A 7411-nucleotide genomic window follows, 5' to 3' on the forward strand; every position below is an offset into this window, starting at 1 on the left:
ACCCACCCATGCAGGCACTACCCCTTGGGGAATTCCAGGCCTGTGGAGAACAGGCCACCTGGTCCTTTTCTTAGCAAACCGTTAGACCTCTGGAGCCCCACCCACAGAGGCTGCCCTTCCTATGTTCTATATGGGAGGGTTCAGGAGACCACTTGAAAGACCTACAGACCTTTGTGTCTGTGCAACAAAATCAAGCCATTTTATTCTCTTCAAGACTGTCGTTTAAAAATGGTCTTCCCTATACATACATAGATACGCACAGAATATCCCTGGAAGAATACGTAGATACTATGTTATCTGGAAGTGCAACTGGGTCAGACGTGGGAGGGTGACTTGCTTTCCATAGTACATTCTTTAGAACCTTCTCATTTGTGTAACCTTGTGCATGTACTCCTATACCAAACATCTTTTTTCTCCTTCAACTTGCACATTTTCTTTCTTGACCTTCTCAAGGGTCTCCTAGCTAGCCCATAATACCACTAGTTACCAATTATGGAGTCAGGGACTCCACTAAGCACTTTTTGTGCATTGCCTTTTTAATAATTTCACCCAATAAAGTTATGTGTGAGATAATCATTATCCCCATTTTACAACTGAAGAAACTGGGGCTTAAAGAGGTCAAGTTCTTTGCCCAAAGGCACACAGCTGATAAGCGTAAGAACCACATATGAGCTCAGATGTGTGTGACTTAGTTCTTGCTTCTAACCACTACCTTGCACTGTTGGGGTTCTGAAGTGGGGAGGGAGGGATGGAGGGAGGTGATTTTGCTCCTCCCCTCCTCAGGAGACATGTGGCCGTGTCAGAAGACATTTTCGGTTGTCACAGCTAGGGGGGAGGGGTGTGGTGAGAGGTGCCACTACTGGCATCTAGTGGGTGGAGGCCAGGGATGCTGCTAAACATCCTGCAGTACACAGGACAGTCCCCTACAACGAAGAATTATCTGGCCCCAGATGTTAATAGTACCCAGGTCAGAAACCCTGCACTACTGGAAAAAGACAGAGAAGCCATCTTCTGACCTAAATTCTCTCAGTGTTTCCACCATGTCCACTCCCCATATTATAGCCAAATACCAAGTAAACCATCAGGTCCTTCTGTCTGTTCAGTCAGTAGTATGGCCAACCCCTCATCACATCAGAGTTCTCTCCAGCCCCACCTGCCAGTTCTTTTTCAGCCTGTGAAGGCTGATCAGCCAGCCAGCCAACAACAGCTACTGAGTCCCAGCTGTATGGCTGGAAATGAAGGACAGAGTAGACCTGTCCCATAAGGTTTCCAAGGAGCAGCTGGTAGATTCAAACTGCCAAGCTTTTGGTTAGTAGCCAAGCTCTTAACCACTGTGCCACCAGGGCTCCAGAAAATGAACTACACATTGGGAATACCAGGATAAGTAAGACCCTACCCCTGCATCAAGGTGCTGATGGTACAGCAGGGAGAGAGACAAGGAAACCTATGATTACAATATGAAGGTCACAGAAGAGGAGCTCCCAACTCAGCTAGGGTGGTGGTGGGGGGCCTGGGTAGGTACTATAAGACAGCACTTTTGCTCTTATGACTGTCCTTATCGCAGCCCTGCCTTGGTTTTCTGTTCCAAATACAATGACAACAGCTTCCATGTGTTCGGTGCTTACTGTGTACCAGGCACTGTGTTAGGCGCTTTACAGGTATTAACTCATTAAATTCTTCCCAAGGCAACTGAGCTTGAAGGAATAAACAGGCAGAGGGAATCCTTCCTTCCCAAGTATCCCTCGCCAGACCTTCGAAGGCATGGTCTCTGAGAAGGCACAGACTGACTTTCATTAGAAAGCTTGGTGAACTCTTGAGAAGTAGGGAGGGCAGAGAGGAGTGCTCGATCCTTCAGGTGCAACTGAGATACGTTAAGTTCCTGCCTCAGGGATGTAAGGGCAACCTGGCTTCTGCACGGGTTTCGGCCTTCATACTATTGCAATCGCCTCCAAACCATTCTGCACCTTGCAGCTGGAGGTAACTAACATTTTATAAGTGCCTACTACACAGCTGCTGTTGCTGTGTGCTGTCAACTTGATTCCAACTCATGGCAACCCTAAAGGACAGAACAGAACTGCCCCATAGGGTTTCCTAGGCTGTAATCTTCACAGGAGCAGATCACCAGGTCTTTTCTCCCATGAAGCCACTGGTGGGTTCGAATCACCAACCTCGGGTTAGCAGCTGAGCAATTAACCATCGTGCCACCAGGGCTCCTTCTACACAGCAGACATTGTGAATTACATACCTGGTCTCATTTAATTCTCAAACAATTCTGAGGTAGACATTGTTATCCCTACTTTACAGATGAGGAAACTGAGGCTCAGTGAGGAAGTGACCCCCTGGACATATAAAGTCAGTAAAGAGAGGAGCAGGGATTCACACTCAACCCCAGAGCCCTTGATGCTGCCTCTGAGTGGACCTTTACAGTTAGCAATGCAAAATGACAATCTGATCACGCCCTTCTTTCTAAATCTTCACCACCTCAGACAAGCCTTCCGCCATCAGTCGCCTCCTCCTACGTACCCATGCACGCTTGAGCAGTCCTCAGCGAGAAAGCTCTTCCTCTGTGGAATTTCTCACACCGTACTGTGATTATCCACTCAGCTAAAAGCCCCTTGCTCCCCGGGATCCCACCTTACTCATCTCCACACCCCCACACCTAACACAGTGTCTGCTACTCACTGGCACAGGAGACGCTGAATGCACAAACAAGCCTGGACTCCCTGGGCCCAAGCAACACAAACCTACCTGAAGCCAGAGCAGCCTGCCTGGGAGAGGCAGAGGCCTGGTGAGTAGGCCCAGCCCTCTTTCACCACTTACTTCAGTGGACTTCACCTCAGGCTGGGACCAAGCTCCAAAGTGAATAACCGAGTCATAGTTGAGAATAGTAAAATTTCCCTTGAAAATCCTTTAGGAGAACATCACACTGGACATCTAGCCAGCTTTCCCCTCGACCTTGGAATAGTCCTAATTCCTCTTTACTTATGCACCAGATGCAGCAGGTGGCTTATGTTTGAGGCCATGTTGTAACAAAAATACATATCTTTAAACACTAGAATTTTAAAAGGAATGGGCATGAGCTCCCGTTCTGTCTCTCTCCTTCTTTCAGATGAAGTATGTACACAATGGCAAGAGCTGCAGCAGCCAGCTTAGACCATGCAACAGAAGGCCAGGTTTGAGCAAGGAGAGCCACATGATCAAAGGAGCCCTGTTCCTGGCTGACTTCAGAGAACACACCTAGGTGTCCTACCAGCTCTGGACTGCAATTCGTCCAGACTGTTAAGAGGGAGAAAATAAAATTCTATTTTGTTTCAGACACTATATTTTGGGATCACTTTGTTGGAGCATTTTAGATTGTACCTAATTAAAACAAGGTGTGAGCATTGTCTAATGATTAACTGACTCTGGTCTTTGTTGATAAAACAACAATACTACTATCAACAACTTCCCAAACAAACTGTAACTGTTGTTAGTTGCTGTCAAGTCGATTCCAACACATGGCAGCCCCATGTGTGCAGAGTAGAACTGTGCTCCATAGGGTTTTCAAGGCTGTGACCTTTCAGAAGCAGATTGCCACATTTGTCTTCCAAGGCATCTCTGAGTGGGTTCAAACTGCTGACCTTTTGGCTCATAGTCACATGCTTAACTGTTTGCATCACCATATTTCTACTATGCCGCCTTTTTTCTTGTCCTACTCTAGGCAAGTGTTCCCACGCAAAAAGCTATCTTGAAAGGTGATTTGAATCATGTTGAACCTAGAAAAAAAGGACAGACAAACTGACCCCCACCCCTCCTAGTCTGTTTCATCCTTGAGTATTATGGGCATACCTCAGATTTCCAAACAGCCCAAGCCACGCTTTTCTGACAGTCTGTCTGTGTAAACTCCAGGTTGGCTCCCCTCTTCCAGCTCAGGACCTGGATCAAAGATACCCAAGTGGGAAATCTGATGAGAACCCTAAGAGTTGCTCTTTTATTCATTCACCAAACACAGGCAATTGCAGAGCGTGACAGAGCCTGGCACAAAGTCAGTGCTCAATAAACATTAAATGTTATCATCTTGGCCTGCTATATGTCAGACACTGTGCTGGATACCTGGCATGCAACGATGAACAAGCCCAGTCCCAGTCCCTATGCTCAGAGAACTGCTGCTCAATAAAAGACACAATACAACACTGGTAAGCAAAAAACACCAAGGCTGTGCCCAAGTATTATTGTAGCACTAGCATTCCTCTGGGACATCCTGGGCACGGCTTCTCATTTCATACTGTCATCCTAGGTAAGTCCCCTCGCATGACTTTAGTGACCTTTGATGGATGACAACTGCTATAGCTTCACTGGACATACTTGAATGTTTTCAGGCATCTTAATTTCACCATGTTCAAAACTGAACCTATCTTCTCTCCTCAAATCTGCTCCCCATTTTCAATGTTCCGTATCCCATTGAGCAGCATCACCATCCACCAGTCAAAACCTTGGGGTCAATCTTGACTCCTCTCTCCCCTAACTGCTTCACTGAGGCAGTCACCAAGTTTTGTCAATTTCACTTCCAAAACATCTCTCCCTGCCCTCTGCCTCTACCCTAACTCAAGGCCACCCTCATTTCTCACCTGCATTATTCTAGTAACCTCTTAACTAGCCCCCAGACCCACTCCCTTTAATCTAGTCTTCACATAGCTACAGTGATATTTCTAATTCACAAATCTGATCCTTAAATGGCTTTCCATTAATCTAAAATTCAGAGTCCTTAACTAGGTTTACAAGGCCCCATAGGACCAGATCACAGTCTGCTTCTTCAGTCTCTCATCTTTATCTTTCTCTCTCTAGGCAGAAAATGTATTCCAATTAGACTGGTCCCTGAGCTTTCTCACAAGCTACATCTTCAACTCTCCCCTCTTCCTGACTCCATCCTACTAAACATCCTTCAGGTCTCAGCTCCGTAGAGACAGATGCCCCCCTGGTTTCCCTTAGACTGAGTGAGGTGCCCCTACTCTGCACTCCCAGAGCAAGGAGAGCTTTTCTTCCATCAGCGCAGCATCAGAACTGCCTACTCATCTATACACCTTCCACATGAGTCTCTGAGCTCTGGGTGATGAAGATAATATGGATAAGGACAGTAACTAACACTACACAACACTTATTTTACGCCAGGAAGTCTTCTCAGCACTTTACACCTACTATCTCATTTAATCCTTATAACGACCTTAAAAAACCAAAAACCAAACCCACCCCCGTCGAGTCGATTCCAACTTATAGCGACCCCATATGACAGAGTAGAACTGACCCATAGAGTTTCCAAAGTGGGCCTGGCGGATTTGAACTGCTGACCTCTTGGTTAGCAGCCGTAGCACTTAACCACTACGCCACCACGGTTTCCATAACAACCTTAGGGGGTAGATTTTACTATCATATCTGCTTTAAGGATGAGGAAACTGCAGCAAAGAGAAAAGAACCTAACATGTCTAAGGACGCAGTACGGAGCCGGGATTGAAACCCCGGCAGTCTGACTCCACAGTTCACACACCTAACCACTACTCCGGGATCGAGTCTGTCTGGGTCACCTGCTGTATCCTCGGAACCTATCAGGTGCTTGAACCACTCAGTGGAACGACTGAATGAATGAAATAATTTTACATAGAAACAGTGTCTGCCCCTACTCTGCCAGCAGCTCTTAAGCGCCCCCAGGCTTGTGCCCTCCGGCCAGAGCCGATGAGAGCTGCCCCGGCACCTGGCCATCATCTCGCAGCAGCAGAACGCCCACCCGCCGCGGCGCGCGGGGTCAAGGGGCGGTGACAGCCGGGCGGGGGCGGAGATGCTACCAGCTGGGGAGTCATCCATCCTGGGAGGCGACTCGCGCCCCCAGGCCGGGACAGCCGGTCTGCCCGCCCACTCCCCACCCCCTTCCCGGCGGCGCCCCCCGCCCAGCTGTCCCACGCCCTCCTGTCCTGTCACTTCAGTCCAGGTCCCGTCCCATTCCACTTTCCTCCCCTCCCCCACAACCGTCCCCCGCCTCCCGCTGCGCCTCATCCCCCCCGCCACCCGTGCCTCCGCCCCGACTCCCCAGACTCCCCCGGCCCGAGGCGCTTGCCGACCCTCACCTGCCATGTCCCGGACCCCACCACAGAGGGAGGTGCATCACGGCCGCGAGAAGGCCGGAGACGGCACTTCAGAGCAGACAAAGGGCGCCGCCATGTTAGAGTCGGGCGGAATCGACCTCGCCGGCTTCCCGGCTGCAACTTCCGGCGCATGAGCAGCGCCCACGCTAGCTGTGCGACTGCAGACAGGCGCATGCGCCTAACTGTCCAGAAGTTCTACGTTACAGTGCTGTGCTTCGGCACTTGGAATTGTCATCATTGTACCTCTTCCTCGGTTTTCTGTTCCAAATATATCAACGGATTCCACGTGTTCAGCGCTTGTTGTGCACCAGGCACTGTGTTAAGCGCTTTACGAGTATTATTAAATCCTCACAGCAACTGTACCCGTTGCCGTTGAGTCGATTCCGACTCATAGCGACCCTATAGGACAGAGTAGAACTGCCCCATAGGGTTTCCAAGCAGCGGCTGGTGGAGTCGAAAGGCCAACCTTTTGGTTAGAAGCCAAACGCTTAACCACTGGGCCACCAGGGCTCCGCGCGCCCACCATAGGATGGTATTATTCTCCCGATTTTGAAGAAGGGAAATGAGGCTCAGAAAGGACAAATTGCCCGTAGTTACGTGTCTTCTAAGTGGTAGTGGAGAGGAGATGTGAACCCAGTTGCGGCTCCAAAGCTGATCCTTTTGCCACGGCAGGTCCCTAATTTTGGTTTTCCACTTTCTGAACCAACCATGACCCTCTTCCCTATTTAGACAGATTGCGGATTAGCGTGGAAGTCTGAAAACAAAGTACCTGCAGACTTGAACCAGTCCCTCTAAGCCGATCTTTCCACCTTCTCAGTACTTCTAGGCCACTGATTTCTCTATTTCCTCACCAAATACAACCTAACCCACTGCCGTGGAGTTGATTCTGACTCAGTGAGTACAAATGCCCGATAGGGTTTCCAAGGCTGTGAATCTTAGGGAAGCAGACTACACATCTTTCTCCGGAAGAGCAGCTGGTGGGTTCCAACCAGCAACCTTTTGGTTAGCAGCCAAGCGCTTTAACCACTGTGCCACCAGGGCTTCTTTACCTCCTCACAGTACAGGCCTTTTCCCTTTTCATTTCTGATCGTGTTTATTTTCTATGCTCCATAATTTTAACAAAACTGTCAACATCCTTGGAAACCCTGGTGGTGTAGTGGTTGAGTGCTAGGGCTGCTAACCAAAGGGTCAGCAGTTCAAATCTGCCAGGTGCTTCTCGGAAACTCTATGGGGCAGTTCTACTCTGTCCTATAGGGTCGCTATGAGTCAGAATCGACTCGATGGCACTGGGTTTGGTG

The 7411-nt window shown here is 49.0% G+C and overlaps 1 protein-coding gene across 4 annotated transcripts in view; it reads right to left on the reverse strand.

The window, feature by feature from the left end:
• The window catches only part of ZBTB17 (zinc finger and BTB domain containing 17), a 41491-nt gene extending 35265 nt beyond the window's left edge, over window positions 1-6226 (reverse strand). For all 4 annotated transcript variants that reach the window (XM_010593089.3, XM_010593088.3, XM_003413145.4 and 1 more), the window contains exons 1-2: window positions 6096-6226; window positions 3829-3915 (exon numbers count right to left, since the gene is read on the reverse strand). The gene's annotated coding sequence lies outside the window, so the exon portion shown is untranslated. The remainder of the gene's footprint in view (window positions 1-3828; window positions 3916-6095) is intronic.
• Between the last annotated feature and the right edge of the window lie 1185 nt (window positions 6227-7411).

This window comes from Loxodonta africana, chromosome 3 (assembly GCF_030014295.1).
Source record: "Loxodonta africana isolate mLoxAfr1 chromosome 3, mLoxAfr1.hap2, whole genome shotgun sequence".
NCBI classification, from domain to species: Eukaryota; Metazoa; Chordata; class Mammalia; order Proboscidea; family Elephantidae; genus Loxodonta; species Loxodonta africana.